Source organism: Podarcis pityusensis (genome assembly GCF_964106645.2).
Source record: "Podarcis pityusensis genome assembly, chromosome: 4".
Classification (NCBI taxonomy): Eukaryota; Metazoa; Chordata; class Lepidosauria; order Squamata; family Lacertidae; genus Podarcis; species Podarcis pityusensis.
In genome coordinates this window covers 57,859,917-57,878,601 of record NC_138027.1, presented here as the reverse complement: position 1 = coordinate 57,878,601, position 18,685 = coordinate 57,859,917, and the positions used below count along the sequence as shown (strand labels likewise).

Genomic DNA, 18,685 nt, shown 5'->3' with positions numbered 1-18,685 from the left:
TTTTTTTGTTAGACATGAGGCTTAATCTCTGCTGGAGCAGTAGTGTAAAGAGAGAGAGAGAGAGAGAGAGAGAGAGATTTTGAGGAAGTGATTAAATGCAAAAAAAAAAATAGACCAAGTGGTCAACCTCTTTGCAAAGTATGTTAGTAATTAAAACACCCGTTAAACCCTTCTTCCTCCATTGTGCAACATGTCAGAATAGTAAAAGCTTGTGGCGGTTCTTTCTGGTTCTTCTAATTTACAGAAGACACTGACTGCATTCAGATGAAATGCAAAACCAAGGGTGAGGTTTTGGGCAGCCTATGGCTTGTGAAAATAATAGTCATAAACTTTGGTTTCCAGCTTGGCTGCTTTCCACTAACGAGCTGGGGTGAATTTAAAATGGAAGCCTTCCAAACTCCTAATGGTTCAGGGAAAGGCTGGACTCATTGTTGTAACACTAAACTATGGTTTCAATACATTTCTGATAAGTATTCAATGGATGTACTGGCCAAATATTTCTGCAAGCAAACCATAGTACCATGACTCAGGGGATTATGAGTACAATGAGGGATGTTAATGTTTTGCGACAAGGTATAGTCCCTGTGGATAAATTGCAAACCCACACTTAAATAATGTTTGCAAAAAACACCAGTGTCAATGCTTCGCTTCTTCAAGCTAGTCATTTGAAGTTCTTGCTATTACTGTTGTTTCTGGATTCATTATACTCTATGTTTATGTTATGCCTTTGTGGCATCAGTAACAGAAGCCCAAAATCACACTGTGAAGGTAACAAAAGCAAACATTAAAGGTGTTACAAGCAGGGAAAATATTATTACTTTCCATTAACTAACCTTTAAAACTTTCACTAATCCAAGAACCCTTTGGGGGTCCAAGGCATTGCCCCTTTTCTCTGAATGCAAAGGAAGTCAGTGTGGGAAAGTAACTGGACAAGAACTGTGGTGTCCTGAATTCAAATCCCTTCTCCTCACTCAACCATAAAACTTAATGGGTGAAAATGTGTCAGCCACACACAGTGCCATGCCTTCTATTTACTTTTTGCCTCAGTGGCATCACACTGGAGAGGTGGGTAGATATTTTGTGACAGAAAGGTAGCAATGAATAAACACGAGTTTCAGTCATAAGTGGGCCAAACTCATCCACACAATGAAGACAGTGATTGTGTGATGTGGTTTAGCGGAGAGGAGAGCTGTAAATTCTGTGGCTTTTCGCCATTATGGATGAGTGCATAGTCCTGCTCGCAACTTCTGTAGTCCGGCACTACTTTGAACAAGGAGGAAATAACTCTGCTGGAAGATGAGTAAACAGATAATAGCTTTATAACTAGTTCTGTTAAAACTTTGAACACCAGCTTCGTTTTGCAGCTCTGAGATTCTTGTGCATTTTCTGTGTTATGATTCATCTGGTGGATGCTTTCAGATCAGCCATGTCAGACCACTTTAAATATAGTTGCTATTATAAATAAGACCCGTCTTTCAACCCCCACCTCACAATTGTTTTAGTTGCTGTTTCAGATCTGCCTCTTTTACCTTCGCTTTTCTGACTATACATTTGGCTCTATCCAAGCTGTTAGAAATATTGCTGCTTTTTAACAAGATATATTGATTCTGTTTTGAGTGAATTATTATTATATTATTATTATTATTATTATTATCATTATTATTATTATTATTATTCTTGCAGGAAGATGTTATGCTGATTATTTAACATTTATTGGGAAATACAACAAGGAGTTCAGTAAGTAATCTCTTGGATGTTGAGATGTTGGTGGACTGAAAAAATGTGAATTTTATTATCATAAATCAATATTAATAAGGAAATGAACTTTTGTGTTCCTGCTTTAAAAGAAAGCCAATGAAACAGTAACCAGCATTTTACTACCACCTAAGGAGTATACACGGTCTTCCTAGTAAACCCCTTGAAATTAAGAAAAATAGTTATTCAGTTTCACCAAGGTCCACAAGCAAATCCTAACATGCAGCAGCTAAGCGGCAATTGTTATTCATAGCCAAGGCCTGCAAAGCAGTAAACTGTCAGAAAGAGGGAAGCCCTAAAGGCTTGTGCAAGGCTTTGGGCCAGAAGGAAGTGAGGCCCCAGAGTCCAGCAGCAATCATGGCACAGGGCTGGGGGCTGCATTTCAAAGTGATTACACAATAACAAAAAAATAAAACTCCATACAAGATTACCGTATATGTTTAAATAGCTGCCTATACAAAAACAGTAAAAACAATTACTGTATATTAAAACAATTGTACAAATAAAACAGTTTCAACTAAATTCTGATACCGATGGAGATAAAAGCGAATGTATATCTGACCTTGGTGAAAATGAAGAGAAGCAATTTCTTGTGAGGCTAACATAAAATCTAAACTTCCCCTGAAATGTAACCTTCTTCTCAGGGGGTATCATAACCCTTCCAGGACAATTTCCCATATCTCTGTCAAATATTTTACACATTTTTTCCTGAAAGTTTTGATGCACCAATCAACATTGTATCCCAACATGTTCCACAGATTTTTTTTTATTTATTTACTGTAAGCCAACCAAGGCAGTTGTCTGTAGCCTCCAACCACAAGGTAACCCCACTGTTTCTCTGCTCCTGGAAACCACAGTTCTTAGAAATCCGCAAAAGCAGTGATGCTGGTGAAAGTAGCCTTCCACAGGGAGCCTGGACTGCCTTTCCACTTGCTTAAAGTTAAGTAGCTACATGTAGTAAGCACTGACTTGTTAATAAGCGGTTGTGTCCCCCCCCCCCATTTTTTGCACTCCAGCAGTTCAAGAACAGCCTTTCTGTATACCTATTTCCAAATACTGGTTCTTGTTTTTATTTATTAAATCAGTGGCTTATGTGGCTGTGCATGTTCACAGCCTCCAAAAGCAAATTATTGTTTTCGCATTAAGTGTTTGCCTTTTTTAAAAAAAAAAAATTACTGCTAAGTAGATAACATGTTCTCTGATGTTGGTTGATTGATGCTACTATACAAGCCTTTTGGGAAACAGCTGTTGCTAATAAGAAGCATTATAACAAAATAATTGGGTTTCTTTCTTCAAGAAACATTTTGTACAAATGCTAATGATGTTGTTTATTTTCCTTCATAAACATTTTCAGAGACTGTTCTTTTATCTGCTACAGCAAATTATAATAGTGATGGTTTAAATAGAGAAAGACAAATTGTTCTTAGGTTTACAGCAGGAAAATTCTCCTTTGATATATATTTGGCTGTGTGTTCCCTTCTGCAGTTGGGAGTACTCTACTCTGCTTTTTTAAAAAAAATAAAGAAATCCTGAGCCCACAAAGACTTTTTTTTATATTACTATTGGCTCTATTAATGTGTTTGTACTGTATTGTCCTTGCGCAGTGATGCTTTGCCCCGAACAGGGTGTGCATCAGGGAAAAGTGGGGTGGGGTGTAGTGAGAGCCCCCCAGGACACAAGTGTCAGTCAAGGGCAGGGATAATGTGGTGGTACAAGAGAGGTGGGGAAAACAGTGGCCATTGAGGCAGGATGATGCTGCTTGCACGAGAGATGGAGCCTTAGGCAAATAAGAAAGTGACAGCATGTATCAGGGATGTGGGGGGAGGGATTGTCTCTTGACCCACTGATTGGCAAGGTGTGGGAAGAACAAGGGAGACTGTGTCCCTTGGCGCATACCAGTCAAATCACTGTCTGCAGGGCTTTAGTGAAGCTGTAATAAGGGAAGCGTTTACACAAATGTCTCTTAATGAGCCAGACTTCAATTTTTTGAAAATCCAAGAGCAGGTAAATATATGCTTTCGTGTGCATGCACATTTTTTGTATCTGAAGAAGTGTGCATGCACACGAAAGCTTATACCCAGAACAAACTTAGTTGGTCTCTAAGGTGCTACTGGACAATTTTTATTTTTTCCCCAACTGCGTCAGACCAACACAGCTACCTACCTGAATCAGGTAAAGATAGATTCCCTGGCTTGGATCCTAAGATACAATAAGGGAGTTTACAGATGGAAAGTTTTCCCTTCTCTTCCCTGCAGCCTTCTGCACATACAGTTGGACAGATTCAGGGGAGGCATGAGGCCTGCCATCTTGTCAGGGAGCAACCTGTTATTCCTTTTTTTTGGAAAGGAACTCTGCCAGTAAGGGGGGTGGGAACCTCCCCCACCTGCTACAGATTCACCATAGGCCATGTTCCTGGCCAGCGCTTCTCAAGATTTTGTACTGACTTGCCTCACACCAACATACAGTGGTACCTCGGGTTACGTATGCTTCAGGTTACATACGCTTCAGGTTACAGACTCCAGTAACCCAGAAATATTACCTCAGGTTAAGAACTTTGCTTCAGGATGAGAACAGAAATCATGCAGCAACGGCGCAGCGGCAGCAGGAGGCTCCATTAGCTAAAGTGGTACCTCAGGTTAAGAACAGTTTCAGGTTAAGAACAGACCTCTGGAACGAATTAAGTTCTTAACCCGAGATACCACTGTGCAAACCTGAGGTGTAGATCCTCTGTAGGGCTATACTAGAGCTGAGACTGGGTCCAGATAGTCATTTGGTGACTAGGCCTTACTGCATGAATATTTATTTGTGTGCTGGTTCCCAGTAGTCAGCCCCAACCAGTGCTGACTCCATGTATTGCCAGGGTTTTTTGGCGGGCGGGGCGGGAATACAATGGTACCTCTGGTTAAGTACTTAATTCGTTCCTGAGGTCCGTTCTTAACCTGAAACTGTTCTTAACCTGAAGCACCGCTTTAGCTAATGGGGCCTCCTGCTGCTGTTGCGCCGCCGGAGCACGATTTCTGTTCTCATCCTGAAGCAAAGTTATTAACCCGATGTACTATTTCTGGGTTAGCGGAGTCTGTAACCTGAAGCATATGTAACTTGAATCGTATGTAACCCGAGGTACCACTGTACATGGAGTGCTTCTTGTTACCATTACAGTTGTTTGTTAGACCCAAGAAAGAGTGGAAAAAAGGGTTGAAATGGTAAAAGAAAAGTGCACAGTGCTGTTGTGACTGAGCACTCTGCCTGACCATGTTGATTGTTGATGCCATGCTGACCCTTAATCAGCAAAATGTCCATTAATATCTCTTTTGACTCTCTTTACCCCACTATTTGTTTATTAGGATATTATATTTCCACCAGGTGTTTGGAACATACTGGAGTTGCTCTTATCCAAATGGCATCCTTCTCTCTCTCTCTCCCCACCCCCACTCCAATCCAAGCACTTGGGGTGGTGATTACACGAGGGCATCTTGTGCACTACAAATGTAGAAAATAGGGTGGGTCCTTGATTCACGTTACAGTGCTTCCAAACACCCAGCAATAATGTTCAAATAAATAATGTTTCTGGCTATTCGGAAATGAAGTGAGTTAAACCTGTGCATTTGTTTGTTTATTCTTAATTCGCCATTTAAGGAGCTGGCAAACATTCCTCCAACTTTACAAAGACTGCCAGTCATTGCTCATTCATTCAGCATATTGCACCTCAAGATGGCACTCTTGAACTACTCAGCTTTTGAGGGATATACTGATTAAGAATTACTCACAGCAGGAAACTTTCAGAAAACAGGATATCTTAGGGAGGTCCAACTTAAGCAGGAACAACTGCCGCAATGTTCAAACAGAACAACCACATCAGACACTGACAGCACGACTTACTGATATTTATATACCAAGGATTATACTTCTTCCAAACGCTAGCTGAAACTATTCATTACAATTGAAATTACTGTTGTTATAAGCTAAAGGCAGTTTTAACTAACCACTGCAAAAAGGGAAATGCTTTCATCTTGCTTCTGAACTCTGTAGCCCCAAATTTTAATGATATAATTCTTTATATGATGTGAAAATCGCCTACAATATGTCTTTATTATTTTCTTTCAGAGGTCTGTTACATTTTAAAAAAATAAATAAATAAATAAATCTGGATTAGAATTACAGATTTAGTTGTGACCAGGTTACTGAACTGCATATATAGAATTGAGGAGAACAGTTGGAATGGCATGAGAATACCTTCTTATTTCTTCCAAATTTTATCCTTCATTCTTTCCCTTCATTGCAGTGTCCAGGGAAGTGCTCTTCTGACTTCCTGGAAGAGGGAAGCAGGGCTTCTGAATTCAAAGTGTGATTTTTTCCATCCTCTCAATATTCCGTTTGCCTGGGCCAGCATTTGGAGTGAGGAGAGAATATATAGCAGGGATCACCACATATTTGGTCCAGTGGACATATTTGGAATTTTGGGAAAGTGCCATGGACACCGGTCACAAATTAATGGCAGTGGGGCATGTCACAGCACAAAATGGCTGCCATGGGTGCATGCCATAACACAACATGGCTGTCAGAAAGGAGAAATGGATCACAAAATTGTGGGCACCATGTTGGATACCTCTGATATATGGTATCATCTGGTCTCATTTGGTAGAAGCTCCATGAGAAACTTCTCAGTGTATTTAATGCAGAGTCAGAATTATACACCTTGATTACAACTTTCCATGCATTTTGGCGTATGTGATTTTGTAAGCACCTTAACAGTTGCCTTAAACCAAAGGCACGCGCACACACATGTGCACGCACACACACACAAAATATATTTTTGAAAACCAATCTATCATATCTATAGCAAGAAATAGAATGCCTTCCTTAGTACAGTGGTACCTCAGGTTACATATGCTTCAGGTTACATACGCTTCAGGTTACAGACTCTGCTAACCCAGAAATAGTGCTTCAGGTTAAGAACTTTGCTTCAGGATAAGAACAGAAATCGTGCTCCGGCGGTGTGGTGGCAGCAGGAGGCCCCATTAGCTAAAGTGGTGCTTCAGGTTAAGAACAGTTTCAGGTTAAAAACGAATCTCAGGAACGAATACTTAACCTGAGGTACCACTGTAGTTGGTTTATAATTTAATCAACAATAATACCTATACATTGACATAAATTGATTGTTTCTACAATTCTCATTGGCCATGCTGCCTGGAGCTGATGGGAGTTGTAGTGCCAACAACATCTGGAGGACCTCAGGTTCACTATCCTGCTCTGTAAAATGCAAAATGTGCTAGCATTAGTATTAAGGAGGCAGCAGTATGCATTGCCACTTGACCTGATTTCCAGATGAAAAGATATGCAGCGGGTGGGTTGTGTCCAATTTTCTAATGATTTGTAAAACTTTTATGAGCTTTAGCTGATGAGTAAGCTTTTCAGCCCTAGCTGGGTCCCATAAGTTTCCATACCACAGATTTAAACTTGAATCCTTCAAAGTCTTCCATTGCTGTGCTACATAAATCCATGCAACAGTCACTGTGAATGTCAGCAGTTCATTAGATTTTGTGGCCTCATTAGGGGAAACAATATCCATTTTAGCTTTCACAAGGGCCACCTTCAACCTTGTTGCTAAAATGAAACCTTATCTTGACTCAGCTTCACATGTACCCACAGCTTTAAGGATTTCGTGCTGTTTTATGCAGGGACATGACTGGCCCGTACGGGCAGGGGTACCTTTACCTTTAATGTTGCGTTGTTTTATAGAAAGGCTAATGGTAGAAGCAACTGTGGTTTCCCTAGGCAGCATTAAAATGTCCTGTTAATGACTGCTTGTTGCTGCTTTTCACTGACAGCTGTAAACAAACATACCAAGGACAGAAGTATTAAAAAGGCTGAAAGGAAAGGAGACGAAGCGCAAAGACCTTGGCATTTGCAGACCTTGTTTTGCACATGCAGGTAAAGTGCTCCAATTGAATGCCTGAATATTAGAACGTATGTTAACTCTGGTGACAATTATTGGACAGAAGAATCAGTTTGCTGCAGCAAAATGTGAATACTTTAATGGATTTCAATTTAGCAATTTGAAGACTGAATACATCCCAAGAAAAATAAAGGGCTGCAAATCATAAACATTTCATTTCACTCATCTCCTTTCCAAGAAAATACTAGAAATATTTTAACTCCTCTACATATATCTCTATCTTTTTTTTTGTCCAGATGAAACCACCAAAGAAAACTTCAGCCACAATCTCATTAAAGTCAGAATAACTATTGAGGAACCATTTCCAAAACCCATGAATGTGCCTGAAACTAGGCCCAGAAACCACAAGACTATAGAAAATAAATGTTGTTCTTCATTTGGTGAGTTTGCAGCACATCCTTGAATCTGTTTTCTACCTTTAATTACGGAGATGAGTATTTCTTAAGCTCAGGTTGAGGTATTTGAAAAACCAAAGGATTTGAAAGGATTTCAGTGAAAATAACAATACTGATAGTAGGCTCACACCTTTTTACTGATGTGGAAATCATGGTTATTGCTTGATTACTGAATGTGTAAATAATATCTTATGTGATCTGCAACCATGGGACCTTCATTCTCATCACATATATTTATTTACTTGAGAGGAAACAAGCTAGAAAAAGATGAAATGACAATGGGATTTGCTATCAGCTATCATGTTGTGGCTATACTTAAACTGTGACCTCATAAGAGCAGAAAGAAAATTGGTAGCATCGCTGGGTCACAAGGGTGAAACAAGAGGAGGAAAGACCTTTATTCCAGAAACTGAAAAGTGAAGTTGTGCAGTAGTTCTATAACAGATCTGCTTAAGAGCATTAATTAGTGAGTCAGAAGGCTACTCTCCATTATGCAATAGGTTTTCCAGCTCACTGGCATTAAACCAGTTCCAATAAAGATCATTTTTGCTCCTTCGAAATTTTCTCATGAAAGAAAATCATTTGAAACCTTTGATTACTGGGATGCTGTTTGTTTATCAAAGAAAGAACATGAGGGACATTGCCTTTTTATCTTTAATGGGAAACCTCAGAAAAATGAGGGTGGGCAGTAGGGAACACAGGGGTAGGAGAGAAAGTTTAATATCCAACACATTTTGGACATCTCATACTGTATATATAAATGTGATGTATGCAGAGCTTTTAGGATTTCTATACATGATTTTGTAGTAGCAGTAGTAATAATAAATACTATACTATACTATACTATACTATACTATACTATACTATACTATACTATACTATACTATACTGTAATTTGTCCCAACTGTTTCATTGCCCTTAATTCACTGGTATACCAAGGTACAAATGCCGGAAACTCTCAGGGCAACCCTGTCAAGCCCCACACTGGGGCAAGAGCTTGAACAGGGCTACCTGCTCTATCTTCCAGGGCATTCAGGAATCCATTGGATTCCTTTAGTCTCTGGGAACATACCATCATCTCTCCACCACCCCTTACAAGGGGAAGACTGGAGCCATAAGTCCAAACTTCACCAGGAAATGATCTGACTATGACAACAAGGTAACACCCACGCAGCCCTTCCTCTACCTGGAGCAAAAACTGAATCAAGGGTGTGGTCTGCCCTATGTGTCAATTTGCCAGCTTAGTCAGAGAACCTGCTCAGCAGCAGGGTAGATGATTGGCATATATCCATTTCAGTTGTCATGTTTAGTGAAGCTCTCTGCTGAAGTAAAGCAATTTATCTGGATGGCTTTTACCATGTACTGTACATAGTTCTTCGGAGAAAAAAATTATTTATGTGGCACCCTTCTTGGTGATATATATTTTCACTATGATAGAATTGCTGATTGTTCTTATGTTTCACTCTATCTAAGAAGATTTATTCTTTCCCAAAACTTTTCAGCAGGAGGTATAAATATGTTGTGCAAATGACCTGCTGTCCTTAGCGCTGAACTGCATAGTTATGGGTAAAATATAGAATTTTGTACGTGCTTTTGCTTTAATTATCGCAATGCAAACTATAGTGAATAGTATGTCCCAAGGGAAAATGCTTCTGGTACTTTAAAAGGAAGCAGAAATAATTTAGATCATAACAAGTGTTGTCCTGCAAAAAATCATTTAAAAAAAATGGTGGGAAGTGCTCCTGCGCAGGGTTCAAATCACTACATTCCTTTCATCTGTTTGGCTTGCTCAGCCCTCATTGGGCTATTGGGGTTTCTTATCTCTGCAATTTTGGTTGGTTTTCCCCCTTCAAGTTTGGATTTTTAAAAGGTGTGTGGTAGAGGCACTTATACCCTGTCACAGCTACATTAAAATAATTGATTTTTCTATCCATGTCTTTGGGAAGATCTCACTTCTGTTCTTAGCGACATTTTAAATTAGTTTCTCCAGTGCAAAACAGGAAGTTATCTATCCAATCAGGGAGATGCTTTTTCCTACTAATATATATTTCTCTGTCCTCATGTTCCAGGCAGTCCATTCTAGTCTCCCTTCCACTCAGTTGTCAGATCCACACACCCCGGTCTTACTCTGTGAGGGCGAGAGCTCTACAATTGTTTTTTGTACTTTATGTGTACCTTGGGGTTGCCTCAAGTCTGCTGGCACTTCTTTTTTGCGTGATAATGGTGTCTACATGAGCATGGAGCAACTTGGAATTACATTAGTATATAGACAGGTCAGATCCTGCAATATAATGTTGCATCATATCTCTGTTATGTCTGTGTGTATGACCTGAAGGAGCTGAAAAGTGAATGTTAACATGAAAGTCAGGAGTGCCTGCTCCAACTTAGGTCTGACTTCATGTCCATTTGTTTTGTATAGCGTTTGAGCATTTGAAAGTGCAACCAGTCAACATGCAAGTCAATGAATCATGAGGCTTCTTCAGGCAGAATTATCCTGAATTGCATCAGTGCTGTATCAGCCATTACTTAAGCGATGATGGCTTCCACACTAGTCCCTCACACTGGAATTGCCAAATTTTGTTCACTCACTTTTTATGGGAATCAAGTGCACTGATTGACTGTTTGAGGCAGAGAGGGAGGGGTTAGACCCCCCCTTCCCCTTCAAGGAGCAGATTGGCAGGGTTTTGCAGCTTTTTCAAAGGAGCTGCACTTATGCAGCCCCAGCTGCTACACCCACACCCTGTTGCTTGCAACTATATATATTTATTAAGATAGAAATGAAAGAAAAAGGTACATCACTCCATGTTTTAACTTCGCGTTCAGCAGGCCTTGCATATTTTATTCAAGTTTTTTTCAAGATAATGGTAGTACAAAAAGTTCCACTTTTTATTCCATTTTCTGCTTATCTATATTTGTCACCTGAAGTTTTCCAGTCCACATAACTGCTAAGTTAATAAAACAGGATAAAAGATGCAGCTTCTTATCCAACAAGGAATAACAGCGCACGAAAACAGCCATTCATGCTCAGATTTTCCTGGTAAATCAGGAACTAATAAGGTGGGCATGTACATCCAGTAAAGACTGACTTTTTCATTATAATGCACATCTGAATGACAGACACCTAATGCCCATACAATGGTGTGAAGGAGGAAGTGCCTTATCATCTAATTGGGCATATACAGTGCCGGATTTACGTATAAGCTAAATAAGCTATAGCTTAGGGCCCCACTCTCTTGGGCCCCCCAAAAAAAAATTAAAGGGAAAAAAACTGGATGTACATTTCCAAAAATAAGATAAAAAACAAATAAAATAAAACTTACATACAGCAACAGTGTTTTGTGTTGTGTATGGACCTATTAGGTCCATAAATTTGCATATAGCATATATTCAACCAAAAAAAACAGTGACAATTTGTTGTTGACAAAGGACAGGTGGACATATAAAGGGCCCCATTACCTTCAGTAGCTTAGGGCCTCATCAAACCCAAATCCCAGCCACAGTGTTTAAACCACTAGTCGCACAAATGTCCACACAGCTCAAATTCCAACTTTTAACAGCCGCATGTCCTGCCAGGAACTGCGAAGTATACAGACACATCTATTGGTTAAATCAAGCATTGCATAAACTTTTCATCTCAGGAGATCGACAAAGGTAAGGTTTCCTTATGGCAACTTTTTTTGGTGAAGAAGATACCACTTACTTCTGAGTAGCCATAGCTAGGTTTGTGCTGCTAGACTTCTAATGTCAGTGTCATATCCCACTGATCCGGTCATAGAGTGTATAAAAACACACCTGCATTGCAAAACTCTTTGGAAATTTTAGAAGAAATGAGCTAAGCAGAGGAGTCCCAAAAGGTATAATAAATGTAGAAAGCAAGGGATTCAAAAGCTTTAGGAAGGTCAGATAACCTGTTGTAGGCTGCAATCCTAATCCCATTACCTGGCAGTAAGCATCAATGAATTCAATAGGACTTACTTCTGAGTAGAAATGGTTAGGTTTGTGTTGCTAGACCTCTAATACCAATGTGGGATACTTTCCCAATCCACATATCCTAGCAAGTAAGCGGCAACAGAATGTTTGAAGATACAACTGTGTGCAAAGATCTTTGCACATTTTAGAAGAGACGTGGGATGGAGGGGTGAATTCAAAGGTTTAAAGAAACTCCAAATTAGGGTAAGGAGCTGTCTCTTTAAGAAACCACTGAGGCACTGGAGAAAGGCGGAGGAGAAGCCCTCACCTGCAGCTGCAGCCAATCATAAGCTACAGCTTATTTTATTTGGGAATAGTGTTACGTGCATAAGATTTGATAGAACATGCCAGAACATTGGTGTTATTAAGATAGCAATGCTATCTTTCCTTAAATTATCTTTATAACAAACTGATATAAAAAGGTAAGTGAAATTATTATGAGACCACAAAGATAAGTGATGATAAACTCTCCTTAAAGTCATTCCAACATCTCCCTGATGGTGGTAAACAGATTCCTAGCACCTATCATAGAATCATGTTTCTTCTATTTTGTGCTTGCTGACAAATGCACCTAATAAATGTCAGTCAAGAAAAAGATCTGAAATACACTTGTTCAGAGATTGCCTTGAGCTTTTCACACAAGGTTAAAGCAAATAGAAAAGTTGTATCTATTCTCTTTAATGTTGCTTTCCTTTTAACTTTTGACCTTCCTAGTGAGCTGTATTTTTCTTACTGGATTGAAAGAAGTATTGGGTTGCCACTGCATGGCCAGTGATCCTTCCTTTAATTTTCAGAAAGCAATTTCTGAAGGTTCAGCTTTACAGTAACCAGGTTACTGGAAAGAGCATCTGGAAGATAATAAAATAAGTATCAAAGCTGATATTTGAGTAAGGTGATATGTCTTTCAACTATCTGCGCATTCATGTGTGGTGCTTCTGCCAGTACCAGCCAGTGGCGCTTTGAGAACAGGTTCACCAAAGCTCAGTTAAGGGTGATGAGTATTCTCAAAATCAGTGCACACCCTTAAAAAACCTAGATCCTGGACAATAGAATTGTCCTATGTTGACATCTTAGTCCTGTTCAGGCATGCTTGGGAGGAGAGTGCAGACATCCTAGCTAGCTCTGCCCCCTCCATGGTGTCTCTTCAGCCTCTGCATAGAATCACAGAATTGTAGAGTTGGAAGGGACCATGAGGACCATCTAGTCCAATGCCCTTCAATGCAGGAATCTTTTGCCCAGTGTGGGGCTTGAACTCATGACTCTGAGATTAAGAGCCTCATGCTCTACCAACTGAGCTATCCAATTTGATTGTTTTCTGTGTGTTCAAATCTGAAGGTCTGATCACGCAGGGTTATAAACCAGGTGAGGAGACTCCATGAGTACACCGGACTCTCTGCTGCAGACACCTGCCCTCCAGTATGTGGATTGTGGTGAAGCCGGCAGCAGAGATGGCAAAGAGAGGGCAGACCTAGCTATTATGTTCCCACTCTCCCCTTTATTGTATGAGGGGGAGAACTTTTGAATGGGGCCCTTGTCTTCTTGGGAATCCCATTTTAAAAGTAAGATTGTAGCTGCCACATGGATAGCATCTGCTAAAACTCAAGAGTGGTGCTAAAGCTTAGAAGTCTCATTGGACAAATATTTTTGTGGCTAGGAGTTGGATGAAGACACCAGGTAGCAGTAGGATTCAAAGGCCAGAATTTTGTTAAACAAGGATGTGCAAAGAGCATTAGGGGGTGGAGATTATCGGACACCTGTGGGCATTCTGCAACTTAAGAAGAAATGGAAAGGGCCAGAGCTCAATGGAGCATCTGGTCTCCATGCAGAATATCCAAAGTTCAATCAGAAAACGGGTCATGCATCAGAAACGTTGAGCTTTTCGTTCATCAGAACTTCAAAAACCCTGATCTTAATAAAGCAGGCCAGTTTCCTCTTGCCCTTTCATTTAAGTTTCATCTGCGTGTTTATAATGGGACAGGAAAATATCCAGAAATGGATCTATATACATATATTGGATTGAAGGATAAGAGTGATTTATGATTCTCACAACCAGCAGCTTCTTAGTTTGAGAACTTGAAAGTTCTTATTAGCCCAGAGAGTGGTCACATGTGAACCCAGTTAACTATTTTATCAATTGGTCTAAAGCATCTAGTGATAGTTCCTTTAGATAATTTGATCGTCCAAGAAGACAAAAGATTGCGCTGCAATTGGAGCGGTGCAAGAAGCAATAAACTCATTTTTAATGTTTCCTAGGATGTTATTTCTGTAAGAACAATTTTTGACTTACTCAAACCCCCTGGAAATCTTTGGCACAAAAGCACATGAAATTAAGCCCTTTGTGTTTATCTCTAAAGGTGCCTACCCAGTTAAATAAATTAAACAAGCTTGGTTTGATGTGCATGTGCTGCTCAGAAGCACACTTTAGCAACAGCAGCAATAAGGAAATTGAGGCAGGAGGATAATTTAGAAAATATCAGCTGCAGTATAGATTTGTGTGGAGAGTATAAAATGCATTGCAACCTAAAAAAAGATGAGCACACATGGCAGTCATGGATGGAGTTAGGTTTAGCAGCCCTGGAAAAAGCTCAGTTACATTTTGGGCTTTGATAAGGGATAAGAGGGTGTAAGAATGTTATTGACAATAAAATTACTTCATTGCATTGGCATGCTTACTTCCCTTCTTTTTTTAGACAGTCTACTACCACGATCATTCCATGGGAAAACACCTAGGAGACAGCAAATAGATATTGTGCCTATTCACAAGAGGTTCTAAGACAGATCCAAATAATTTTAAACCAATTAGGTTGCTTAGTGTTGTTTCTAAATTGTATTCTAAATACTTTTGGGTTGTAAAAAGTTGAGTTAAAGCTGAAGAACAAGTGGAGTTTATAAAACTACAATAGAGCTGTGTTTTTTCCTTCCACCAATCAATTAAAAATACAGCATTTTACTGTGAATTTCTTCTAATAAGCATATTTTACATGCACTTTTCACTAATATACACATTTTTGAAAGCAGCCTTTGCTGATATAATGCATTTTGTATGCTATTTTCATAAATATATGCATTTATATGCACACTTTATGCATATATATATATATATATATATATATAATTACATGGCTGAAGAATTGCATTGCAAAATTCAGAGAAGCGCAAATTTCAAAGGATGGCTATATTTCGGTTTGCCTCTTGTTTCAGAAAGTGGCAGGAATGCCAGTGATTGGACCCAAGACCATCTGCATGCAAAGCATTGGTGGCAGTGCTTGGTGGATTCATTTCTAAGAAAAAGTTACTAATGTTGCTTGTGAGACCCATATGATCCAGATGGTGCTTAAGAATACAAACAGGTCCTTCAGATAATGCAGGTAGGTCACTAACAACTTTCCTGACTTTCCACAGACAGGGTGACTTTGGAATAAACAGGAGGCAGGGACTGTTGGGCTGCCATTTTGATGCTGGTGGCAATGTGTGGATGCTGCAATAAACATTCATGTATGAGAAGTGCCCATCCTCAATAAACATGCATCCAAAAGCACTCACCATGGATACAGCTGTTTGTCTTTGGTAACAGAAAAAGAGAAGCGCTTCTCCCAAAACGTTCCAGTGCTATGTACAAATCTGAGGCATCTCAAGTCATGGAGGGTACCATCAGAAATAGATGGCTAAGACAGCAGTATGTGGAAACTCAGCATCTTGGAACTGATTTTGCATCTCCAAAAGGATAGACCTGATTGAACTATCTAGAGAGCCAAAGCCACATCTGTAAAGGGATAACCAGACTGGCAGTTTTCTCCTCTGTTCCTGATATTGGTACTAGGTGGAGGATGCAACCAACACTTTCTTTTATGATCTATCGGTGTTTGTTCTCCACATTCTGGTTGCTCCTCCCCTTCTGTTTCATTTTAGAGAAACAGAGTTTTGATTGGCTGGCCTGGACACATTTGATGCTCCTTCAGCTCCTGGCCATTTTCTCTCTTTCCAAAAATAATAATCTGAGCCTTCTCTTTTTAAGAAAAGTATTTTAAAACAATGAATTGGTGCCTATGCAGATCCACACATAGGCAAAGTCACGAGGGTGCTGATGATGCCATCAGTCAATCTGAACTTCAGAAGCTGAACAATTTTTTCCCCCTGTGGAAGATGTTTTGTAACCATCCCTATTGTCCTTGTATTTCTTGCCTCTTGATAACTATTTGCTTTCCAGTTTGAAATAATGTCTGGAAAGTGTTTATCTGCTTTCTTCAATATTCCGTTGTCAGACACAGTGAACATTAGTGGTGTTGGCTGAGAAATCTTTGTCGGGAATCTTGTTTTCTAAAGCATTATTTGTGTCCTGCAAGAAGCGCTATTCTTTTATATAAATATATATTCTTGGCTGACACTTTCAGTGTAGCAGATTGTTGTACCTTCCCACAGGATAAAATTCACAAGGAGTGTCTGCAAAATCAAAAGGAGAATAATACTACATAGCCCCTGAGTTTCCACATTGCTCTTTGTGGGCATATTCCTATAGACACTGCACTGCTTGTTGAAAATCATGCATTTGTGTTGTACATGAGAGAACCAGGAAGGGAGGACAAGACTGTAGCTCAGTGGCATGCAGAAGGCCCTGGGTTCAATTTCTGGCATATCTGTGTGCAGCTAAGGAAGATTCTGGTCTGAAACCCTTGGAAAGCCACTGCCCATCACTGCAGACTATTAGCTGATGGGTTGGGACCCATTACTAAGTTGCAACCTGATCTAAGGTGAATCACAACAACAGTGCTGCCTCCATACAATATATGGTAAAATCAATGAAGAAATGGTCCCCAAATGCATGTTTGGGTTAAAGATGGGTTCTGAGCATCCCAGGCTTTGTGATATACATTGATGGAATCCACCTTGGCTAGAGGGAGAGGAGAAGAATGGGGTGGGTGAAGCTCTGGGTATTAGTGTACGCTGTATGGCCATGGCTACTGTGCTTTATGCATTTCTGCCTGTAAACTGCACTGTGGTTTAAAATAATTTACTGGTATTTTCAATTATTACTCTTTTTTTGGCTTTTTCTAAATACTGCTATTGGGATTCATTTAAAATGGGTTAAGTGTTAGTCGGTGATATCAGCCCTATTAACATTTGTATTGTGTTTGAGCTCCACATGCGTGGGGCGTGGGGATGAGTGTGTTAGCTCCACTCCTCCATCGTTGCTCCTGTTGCCATCCAAAAGCATGACTATCTGCAAAGAGGAGCCCGGGAGTCTCCCCTCGCGGTGCAGAGTTAGGAGGAGGAGCTCATGCCTTCATCTTCACACTCCCACTTCATGTGCAGAGTTCACACACAACGCAAACACTTGAACGGGGCCATTGTGTGTTTCACGATGAATCTGTAATGCTGCAATGAGTCTTAGGTTAAATTTTCAGAGGGTTAGCTATGTTAGTTTGTTGCAGGCACCAAAACAAATCAAAGAGTTTTGTGGTACTTTAAAGAATAACCAATTTCATTACGGCATAAGCTTTTTTGGGCTAGAGCTCACTTTGTCAGCAGTATTGAAGTACGATCATCCGTTGTTGTGTGTGTGTGTGTATTACACACACATGGGTGTAAATGGAGAAAAATATATAAATGTTGGAGTCAAATAGGACTTTAAAGTACCACCTGTGACATATCATTAGAGGCAAAATAAATAAATAAATAAAACCCTACTAAAATGTAGTATAGTTTAGTGATTGATATTGCTTTTATTACAGTTAATTTGCTATGTTATCACAATGCTATTTCCTATAGGGGGAAAAAGAAAGAACATCATGACTAAATGCATTTTCTTAACATGGGGATGGAAGTCCTAGGCCAGTCTTCCCCCAGTCTGGTGCTTTCCAGTGTGCTGGCTGGAGGGAGAGACAGATGGGATTTGTAGTCCAAAATTTATGGAGGGCACTAATTTGGTGAAAGCTGCCCTTAACCATTATCAGTTCTCCATATGTTCTCTAGTGGGATCATGGACTGATGAGTCCTTTACAGATTAACTCAAGTAATCTAGACAGCAGTATGCCAAAATAAGAATATAAAGTTCACCATGAGTAGCACTATGCCAGAGTAGATATTGAGCCATGCATATTAGATACTCAGTTATGTGTACTATAATCAGCCATTTATTCAAGATAGTGGGTTGGAAGCTGCATATTACAAAGGAAGGCTGGCTAGATAAATAAGTAGACAGATGATAGATACACACATGCACACATCAGAGTAAAAATCCAGTTTCACTTCAGCAGGGTTGGTGTGTGTGTGTGTAATCCCTGGCAGCTGATATTGTGAACTGTTGAACTCTATACATGAAATTGAGTGTGTCCACCAATACTTCTCCACAAGTTTAGTTTATTGCGGCAAAGCTTCATTCCATTCAAAGTATTTGTATAGTTGTTTTGGTGAATTGCTATCTCCTAACTTGCTATAGCTGAGATGATTGTGTAAGTTGATTACATAATACATAGCATGTAAAAGGAAACAGCAGCTGAGCAATGGTATTTGCTGTTCTTCATCCAAGCGAGAAGGAAAGGTTTTTCCTTTCAATGAATAGCAACTGAAAAAAGAGAAGGATATCTGTCAAGGTCTAAGCAAAAATTGAAAA

General features: G+C 39.7%; 1 long non-coding RNA gene across 1 annotated transcript in view; it reads left to right on the top strand.

Moving 5' to 3' along the window:
* Window positions 1-18,685, top strand: part of LOC308476250 — a 28,112-nt gene that overhangs the window by 526 nt on the left and 8,901 nt on the right. The window contains exons 2-3 of the long non-coding RNA XR_013985807.1: window positions 7,948-8,091; window positions 15,277-15,443. This is a non-coding gene — a long non-coding RNA (uncharacterized lncRNA). The remainder of the gene's footprint in view (window positions 1-7,947; window positions 8,092-15,276; window positions 15,444-18,685) is intronic.